General features: G+C 45.5%; 1 long non-coding RNA gene across 1 annotated transcript; it reads right to left on the reverse strand.

Annotated features, from left to right (window-relative positions):
* Positions 1 to 8541: 8541 nt before the first annotated feature.
* On the reverse strand, positions 8542 to 9344 carry LOC127919956 (uncharacterized). The gene is made up of 3 exons (XR_008104614.1): positions 9305 to 9344; positions 9100 to 9222; positions 8542 to 9017 (listed from the first exon to the last, which is right to left on the reverse strand). It is a non-coding gene; the product is annotated as an uncharacterized LOC127919956 (long non-coding RNA).
* Between the last annotated feature and the right edge of the window lie 628 nt (positions 9345 to 9972).

Genomic DNA, 9972 nt, shown 5'->3' on the forward strand with positions numbered 1-9972 from the left:
CAGACCCTTTGCTATTATCTATGCATAGTCACTTTAACTCTACCTAAATGTATATATTACCTCGACACTCGTTGCCCCCGCTGTACTGGTACCCTGACTCTGTACCGGTACCCCCTGTATGTAGCCTCCATTGACATTGACTCTGTACTGGTACCCCTGTATGTAGCCTCCACATTGACTCTGTACCGGTAGCCCCCTGTATGTAGCCTCCACATTGACTCTGTACTGGTACCCCTGTATGTAGCCTCCACATTGACTCTGTACTGGTACCCCTGTATGTAGCCTCCACATTGACTCTGTACCGGTACCCCTGTATGTAGCCCCAACATTGACTCTGTACTGGTACCCCTGTATGTAGCCTCCACATTGACTCTGTACTGGTAGCCCCCTGTATGTAGCCTCCACATTGACTCTGTACCGGTACCCCTGTATGTAGCCTCCACATTGACTCTGTACCGGTACCCCTGTATATAGCCTCCACATCTGACTCTGTACTGGTACCCCTGTATGTAGCCTCCACATTGACTCTGTACCGGTACCCCCTGTATGTAGCCTCCACATTGACTCTGTAGCCTCCACATTGACTCTGTACCCCTGTATGTAGCCTCCACATTGACTCTGTACCTGTATGTAGCCTCCCTGACTCTGTAGTACCCCCTGTATGTAGCCACATTGACTCTGTACCGGTACCCCTGTATGTAGCCCCACTATTGTTAAAATGATCTCTTCGTTTTTTTTAAAGATATTTTCTTTTCTGCATTGTTGGTTAATTAAGGGCTTGTAAGCATTTCACTGTAAGGTCTACAACACCTGTTGCATTCGGCTCATGTGACAAATAAAATTTGATTTGATACTAGAAATTGAGCTCAGGTGCATCCTGTTTCCATTGATCATCCTTGAGATGTTTCTACAACTTGATTGGAGTCCACCTGTGGTAAATTCAATTGATTGGACATGATTTGGAAAGGCACACACCTGTCTATATAAAGGTCCCACAGTTGAAAGTGCGTGTCAGAGCAAAACCAAGCCATGAGTTCGAAGGAGTTGTCCGTAGAGCTCCAAGACAGGATTGTGTCGAGGCACAGATCTGGAGAAGGGTACCGAAAAAATGTCTGCAGCATTTAAGGTCCCCAAGAACATTCTTAAATGGAAGAAGTTTGGAACCACCAAGACTCTTCCTAGAGCTGTCCGCCAGGCCAAACTGAACAATCGTGGGAGAAGGGCCTTGGTTAAGGAGGTGACCAAGAACCCAATGGTCAACTCTGACAGAGCTCCAAAGGACCTGTGGAGATGGGAGAACCTCCCAGAAGGACAACCATCTCTGCAGCAATTCACCAATCAGACCTTTATGGTAGAGTGGCCAGACGGAAGCCACTCCTCAGTAGAAGGCACATGACACCCGCTTGGAGTTGGCCAAAAGGCACCTAAAGGACTCTCAGACAAGATTCTTTGGTCTGATGAAACCAAGGTTGAACTCTTTGGTCTGAATGCTAAGCATCACGTCTGGAGCGACACTCCAACCTGATAGAGCTTGAGAGGAGCTGCAGAGAAACTCCCCGAATACTGGTGTGCCAAGCTTGAATTGTCACCCAAGAAGACTCAAGGCTGTAAATCGCTGCAAAAGGTGCTTCAACAAAGTACTGAGTAAAGGGTCTGAATGCTTATATGTAAATGTGATTTTTTTTTTTTTTTTTTAATAAATTAGAAAAAATAAAACGATTGTATGTAGATTGATGAGGGGAAATTATTTAATTAATTTTAGAATAAGGCTGTAACGTCACAAAATGTGGAACAAGTCAAGGTCTGAATACTTTCCGAATGCACTGTAGTTCTCCCAGGCCTAAGAGAGAAACTCAGTAGACTTTTGCATCTCATATAGTAACTCTCTCTTTCGCTCTCTCTCTCTCTATACACACACACACACACACACACACACACACACACACACACACATACATACATACATACATACATACATACATACATACATACATACATACATACATACATACATACATACATACATACGGCTCCAAAACATAAAGGGAACACTAAAATAACACATCCTCGATCTGAATGAATGAAATATTTCTTTACATAGTTGAATGTGCTGACAACAAAATCACACTAAAATTATCAATGGAAATCAAATTTATCAACCCATGGAGGTCTGGATTTGGAGTCACACTCAAAATTAAAGTGGAAAACCACACTACAGGCTCATCCAACTTTGATGTAATGTCCTTAAAATAAGTCAAAATGAGGCTCAGTGGTGTGTGTGGCCTCCACGTGCCTGTATGACCTCCCTACAACGCCTGGGCATGCTCCTGATGAGGTGGCGGATGGTCTCCTGAGGGATCTCCTCCCAGACCTGGACTAAAGCATCCGCCAACTCCTGGACAGTCTGTGGTGCAACGTGGCGTTGGTGGATGGAGCGAGACATGATGTTCCAGATGTGCTCAATTGGATTCAGGTCTGGGGAACGGGCGGGCCAGTCCATAGCATCAATGCCTTCCTCTTGCAGGAACTGCTGACACACTCCAGCCACATGAGGTCTAGCATTGTCTTGCATGGTGTTGGGCTGTAAGCACAACCCCCACATGTGGACGTCGGGCCCTCATACCACCCTCATGGAGTCTGTTTCTGACCGTTTGAGCAGACACATGCACATTTGTGGCCTGCTGGAGGTCATTTTGCAGGGCTCTGGCAGTGCTCCTCCTGCCCCTCCTTGCACAAAGGCGGAGGTAACGGTCCTGCTGCTGGGTTGTTGCCCTCCTACGTCCCTATTTCAGGACCCTGACTTTTTTAAAGATAATTTGTAAAAATCCAAATAACTAAACAGATCTTTATTGTAAAGGGTTTAAACACTGTTTCCCATGCTTGTTCAATGAGCCATAAACAATTAATGAACATTCACGATTAGGACACGAACAGCTTACAGACAGTAGGCAATTAAGGTCACAGTTATGAAAAATTAGGACACTAAAGAGGCCTTTCTACTGACTCTGGAAAAACACCAAAAGAAATATGCTCAGGGTCCCTGCTCATCTGCGTGAATGTGCCTTAGGCATGCTGCAAGGAGGCATGAGGACTGCATATGTGGCCAGGGAAATAAATTGCAATGTCCGTACTGTGAGATGCCTAAGATAGCGCTACAGGACGGACAGCTGATCGACCTCACCGTGGCAGACGACATGTAACAACACCTGCACAGGATCAGTACTACCGAACATCACACCTGCGGGACAGGTACAGGATGGCAACAACTGCCAGAGTTACACCAGGAATGCACAATCCCTCCATCAGTGCTCAGACTGTCCGCAATAGGCTGAGAGATGCTGGACTGAGGGCTTGTAGGCCTGTTGTAAGGCAGGTCCTCACCAAACATCACCGGCAACAACGTTGCCTCTGGGCACAAACCGTACCTGGACCAGATAGGACTGGCAAAAAGTGCTCTTCACTGACGAGTCGCGGTTTTGTCTCACCAGGGGTGATGGTCGGATTCGCGTTTATCGTTGAAGGAATGAGCGTTACACAGAGGCCTGTACTCTGGAGCGGGATCGATGTGGAGGGTCCGTCATGGTCTGGGGCGGTGTGTCACAGCATCATCAGACTGAGCTTGTTGTCATTGCAGGCAATCTCAACGCTGTGCGTTACAGGGAAGACATCCTCCTCCCTCATGTGGTACCCTTCCTGCAGGTTCATCCTGACATGACCCTCCAGCATGACAATGCCACCAGCCATACTGCTCATTCTGTGCGTGAATTCCAGGAAGACAGGAATGTCAGTGTTCTGCCATGACCAGCGTAGAGACCAAATCTCAATCTAATTGAGCACGTCTGGGACCTGTTGGATCGGAGGGTGAGGGCTAGGTGCCTTGGTGGAAGAGTGGGGTAACATCTCACAGCAAGAACTGGCAAATCTGCAGCTAGTGGCCACAACAGATACTGAATGTTACTTTTCATTTTGACCCCCCCCCCCCCTTGTTTAGAGACATATTATTCAATTTCTGTTCGTCACATGTCTCTGGAACTTGTTCAGTTTATGTCTGTTGAATGAATCTTGTTGCGTTCATACAAATATTTACACATGCTGAAAATAAACGCAGTTGACAGTGAGAGCATGTTTATTTGTTGAGTTTATATACAGTTGAAGTCGTAAGTTTACATCCACTTAGGTTGGAGTCATTAAAACTCGTTTTTCAACCACTCCACACATTTCTTGTTGACAAACTATAGTTTTGGCAAGTTGGTTAGGACATCTACTTTGTGCCTGACACAAATGTTCCAACTATTGTTAACAGACAGATTATTTCACTTATAATTCACTGTATCACAATTCCAGTGGGTCAGAAGTGTAAGTTGACTGGTGCCTTTAAACAGCTTGGAAAATTCCCCAAAATTATGTCATGGCTTTAGAAGCTTCTCATAGGCTAATTGACTTCATTTGAGTCAATTGGAGGTGTACCTGTGGATGTATTTCTAGGCCTACCTTCAGACTCAGTGCCTCTTTGCTTGACATCATGGGAAAATCAAAAAAATCAGCCAAGACCTCAGAAAAATTATTGTAGACCTCCACAAATTTGGTTCATTTGGAGCAATTTCCAAATGCTTGAAGGTACTACGTTCATCTGTACAAACAATAGTACGCAAGTATAAACACCATGGGACCACACAGCCGCCATACCGCTCAGGAAGGAGACGTGTTCTGTCTCCTAGAGATGAACGTACTTTGGTGAGAAAAGTGCAAATCAATCCCAGAACAACAGCAAAGGACCTTGTGAAGATGCTGGAGGAAACAGGTACAAAAGTATCTATATCCACATTAAAACGAGTCCTATATCGACATAACCTGAAAGGCCGCTCAGCAAGGAAGAAGCCACTTCTCCAAAACTACCATAAAAAAGCCAGAATACGGTTTGCAACTGCACATGGGGACAAAGATCATACTTTTTGGAGAAATGTCCTCTGGTCTGATGAAACAAAAATAGAACTGTTTGGCCGTAATGACCATTATGTTTGGAGGAAAAAGGGGGAGGCTTGCAAGCCGAAGAACACCTTCCCAACCGTGAAGAACGGGGCTGGCAGCATCATGTTGTGGTGGTGCTTTGCTGCAGGAGGGACTGGTGCACTTCACAAAATAGATGTCATTATGAGGAAGGACAATTATGTGGAGATATTAAAGCAACATCTCAAGACATCAGTCAGGAAGTTAAAGCTTGGTCCCAAATGGACAATGACCCCAAGCATTCTTCCAAAGTTGTGGCAAAATGGCTCAAGGACAACAAAGTCAAGGTATTGGAGTGGCCATCACAAAGCCCTGACCTCAATCCTATAGAACATTTGTGGGCAGAACTGAAAAAGTGTGTGTGCGAGCAATGAGGCCTACAAACCTGACTCGGTTACACCAGCTCTGTCAGGAGGAATGGGCCACAATTCACCCAACTTATTGTGGGAAGCTTGTGGAAGGCTACCCGAAACGTTTGACCCAAGTTAAACAATTTAAAGGCAATGCTACCAAATACTAAATGAGTGTATGTCAACTTCTGACCCACTGGGAATGTGATAAAATAAATAAAGGCTGAAACAAATCATTCTCTCTGCTATTGTTCTGACATTTCACGTTCTTAAAATAAAGTGGTGATCCTAACTGACCTAAGACAGAGACTTTTTATTAGGATTAAATGTCAGGAATCGTGATAAACTGAGTTAGCTAAGGTGTATGTAAACTCTCTGCTTCTACTGTAAATAGGTATCTCATAACTGATTTGGGATCAGTTTTGCTGTTTAGATCACAATATATAACAGAAGGGACCTGATCCTAGATCAGCACGTTTGCCCTGAGACGCTTTATACTGGACATGGACTCTGGATCTATAAACGGTTGGCTGGGCAGTACTGAAACATACTATTTGATCGTGTTACAGGTTGCACAATACATTATTATAGACAGACTGAATGACTTACGCTTGTGACTGAGAGCCAATTGGGAGGCAGGCTGGTGGGAGACTGGGAAAACGAGTGTTTGTCAGTAGTCATGGATTCTGTGGAAAGAATGAAGTCGATGGGAAGCGGGGAAGGAAAAGGGAATTCCGTCAGGAACAATATTCCACAACAGAGCTGCACTACCCTGATATATAAATCACTGAGGAATAAGGCTCCCTCCCAAGTGGCACGCCATTCTCTATGTAGTGCACTGCTTTTAACCAGGGCCCTGTGCAAAAGTAGTGCCCTATGTAGGGAATAGGGTACCATTTGGGACACAACCACGAGCTCCTCTCCATGCACACACCACTAGTCATCAAGTAACCATTCACGTCTGAGACCAATAGAAAGCCGTCAAGGGAAGGAAATGCATTGTTTCTTCGGGTGATTGAGTGTTTTTATACGTCATTAAAATAATTAGTGATTGTATGAAATCAGGGCGGCCATCTTGTTAACGGTATCGGTTATCTGATGAAAATGAAAAATGCATTTCCTTCATTTATTTTCTGATCCAGAAATGTCCTACAAGAACACGCACTGCATAGGACTCAGTTAGTGCCTTGCGTTCCTGTGTGTGTGTGTGTGTGTGTGTGTGTGTGTGTGTGTGTGTGTGTGTGTGTGTGTGTGTGTGTGTGTGTGTGTGTGTGTGCCGCCTCAGCTCAACAGATTGACACAATTAAGTCTGTCCCATGTTGGCTGAAGTAGGCAGTGTGCATTCCTCTGATTCTCTTGTATTTGTGCTGAGTAGATGCTCCACCATAGGAAGGTGGAACTTGGCAGTCCTCCCCCTGTTTCATGACATACAGTATATGCCCCTCGCTGTGCTTTTGTTGCCAAATTATGAACCCTGTTGGGCTGGACTGAGATCCTATAGAGGCTGGCACCCTCATCACACCAGACAGGTGCAGTGAAATGTGTTGTTTTACAGGGTCAGCCATAGTAGTATGGCACCCCTGGAGCAAATTAGGGTTAAGTGCTTTGCTCAAGGGCACATTGGCAGATTTGTTTACCCTGTCGGCTCGGGTATTCAAACCTTTTCAGTTACTTGCCAAACTCTATCCGCTAGGCTACCTGCCCCCAAGGGTAGGAGTGCTGTTCTGGGATCATGTCCCCCCCCCCTGTTCATATAATCATATTCACTAGGATCTAGAACACATCCTGGATCAGCACTCTGAGATGTTGAGTCCCTCATCAGTCCAGACCTGAGGAAAGAGCCAACCTGTGGTGGAAAAAGCTCACTGAGAATCATCCGGTAGACCGTCACTGAGAATCATCCGGTAGACCGTCACTGAGAATCATCCGGTAGACCGTCACTGAGAATCATAGACCGTCACTGAGAATCATAGGACCGTCACTGAGAATCATCCGGTAGACCGTCACTGAGAATCATCCGTCACTGAGAATCAGACCGTCACTGAGAATCATCCGGTAGACCGTCACTGAGAATCATCCGGTAGACCGTCACTGAGAATCATCCGGTAGGGTAGACCGTCACTGAGAATCATCCGGTAGACCGTCACTGAGAATCATCCGGTAGGGTAGACCGTCACTGAGTCACTGAGAATCATCCGTCACTGAGAATCATAGACCGTCACTGAGAATCATCCGGTAGACCGTCACTGAGAATCATCCACTGAGAATCATCCGGTAGGACCGTCACTCACTGAGAATCATCCGGTAGACCGTCACTGAGGGTAGACCGTCACTGAGAATCATCCGGTAGGGTAGACCGTCACTGAGAATCACCGTCGTCACTTATCTGTTAACTGACGAAAATGTAACATGTTGACTAATTCATGTTCTCTCCTTCAATCTCTAGAGGTTTGTTTCAGCTGGTGGGATGATACAAGGAGGTCGCCTGTCACCTCTAGGTTTTAATCTGCCGTTAGAACCTTAGGCGTCAGTCTATATAAAGACCTTTCAACGAGATCTTCCTGTTTCATGATATTTGCACGGGAAGGTTATCCCAGTGAGAGTTTTATATGGACAAACTCACTGCCCTCATTCTGGGTGAAGAGGAGGGCATTCTTTCCTCTCGTGAGGCTTGGGAGATGGTACGGGGCAAGCCGAGCTCCTCTGACCCCTGTATGAAGAACCATTGCACAAATATAGGCTAGACTAGATTGTACTCAAATGTCCATTTGAGGAATTGAGGAAATGTTCTAGCCATCTCTTAAAAATAAATAGCTGTCAAAGTAAATTAAGCCTCATTAATCTAAAGACGAGAAATGACCCTACTTCAAAACAGTAGCCCAACAGTAGGGTGCCAAATCAAAAACGCATATTTTTACCAATACTGTAGATCAATATGTTAATTGTGTAGATACTCCTCTAAGAAAACCTACGGTCCAAACCTCATGTCTCTATCATAATCTGTTCAGAAGATATTTTGGAGTTTTTACCGCTGTATGATGATGGCCAGAATTAGGGTGACTAAATTAATGGAGGCCAGATGAAAAAGTTGTAAAAAAACAGGAAAATTGCGTCTGGTCTGCAAGGCTGGATTCTGTGTGAGAATGAAAGGCAACTGGCAACCTGACAGGATCCCTTTCCCGTTGGTCTCGTCTTCTTTCTACTCCAACCTGACAGGATCCCGTTGGTCTCGTCTTCTTTCTACTCCAACCTGACAGGATCCCGTTGGTCTCGTCTTCTTTCTACTCCAACCTGACAGGATCCCGTTGGTCTCGTCTTCTTTCTACTCCAACCTGACAGGATCCCGTTGGTCTCGTCTTCTTTCTACTCCAACCTGACAGGATCCCGTTGGTCTCGTCTTCTTTCTACTCCAACCTGACAGGATCCCGTTGGTCTCGTCTTCTTTCTACTCCAACCTGACAGGATCCCGTTGGTCTCGTCTTCTTTCTACTCCAACCTGACAGGATCCCGTTGGTCTCGTCTTCTTTCTACTCCAACCTGACAGGATCCCGTTGGTCTCGTCTTCTTTCTACTCCAACCTGACAGGATCCCGTTGGTCTCGTCTTCTTTCTACTCCAACCTGACAGGATCCCGTTGGTCTCGTCTTCTTTCTACTCCAACCTGACAGGATCCCGTTGGTCTCGTCATCTTTCTACTCCAACCTGACAGGATCCCGTTGGTCTCGTCATCTTTCTACTCCAACCTGACAGGATCCCGTTGGTCTCGTCTTCTTTCTACTCCAACCTGACAGGATCCCGTTGGTCTCGTCTTCTTTCTACTCCAACCTGACAGGATCCCGTTGGTCTCGTCATCTTTCTACTCCAACCTGACAGGATCCCGTTGGTCTCGTCATCTTTCTACTCCAACCTGACAGGATCCCGTTGGTCTCGTCTTCTTTCTACTCCAACCTGACAGGATCCCGTTGGTCTCGTCTTCTTTCTACTCCAACCTGACAGGATCCCGTTGGTCTCGTCATCTTTCTACTCCAACCTGACAGGATCCCGTTGGTCTCGTCATCTTTCTACTCCAACCTGACAGGATCCCGTTGGTCTCGTCTTCTTTCTACTCCAACCTGACAGGATCCCGTTGGTCTCCTCATCTTTCTACTCCAACCTGACAGGATCCCGTTGGTCTCGTCATCTTTCTACTCCAACCCGCAGGACATAAAACAATATTAGAGGTGAGATGGATATGTATTTTTGTATTTCCATATTTTTAATAAGCTTTTCATATTAATTTGACATTTCTGTTCTTGTAATGAATTTCCTCCTCTTCTTCCGAACTCCAACCTGAAAGGATCAGAGGACCAATATGCAGGCGTGGTAATTGTCCATGGTTCTTTTAATGCGTTAAGGTACACATGAACAACTGACTACAAAAAAACAAGAAATGTGAAAACTCAAAACAGTCCTATCTGGTGCAAAGACAGAGACAGGAACAATCACCCACAAACACACAGTGAAACCCAGGCTACCTAAGGTATGATTCTCAATCAGAGACAACTAATGACACCTGCCTCTGATTGAGAACCATACTAGGCTGAAACATAGAAATACCCAAAACATAGAAAAACAAA

This window comes from Oncorhynchus keta, unplaced genomic scaffold, assembly GCF_023373465.1.
Source record: "Oncorhynchus keta strain PuntledgeMale-10-30-2019 unplaced genomic scaffold, Oket_V2 Un_contig_17939_pilon_pilon, whole genome shotgun sequence".
NCBI lineage: Eukaryota > Metazoa > Chordata > Actinopteri > Salmoniformes > Salmonidae > Oncorhynchus > Oncorhynchus keta.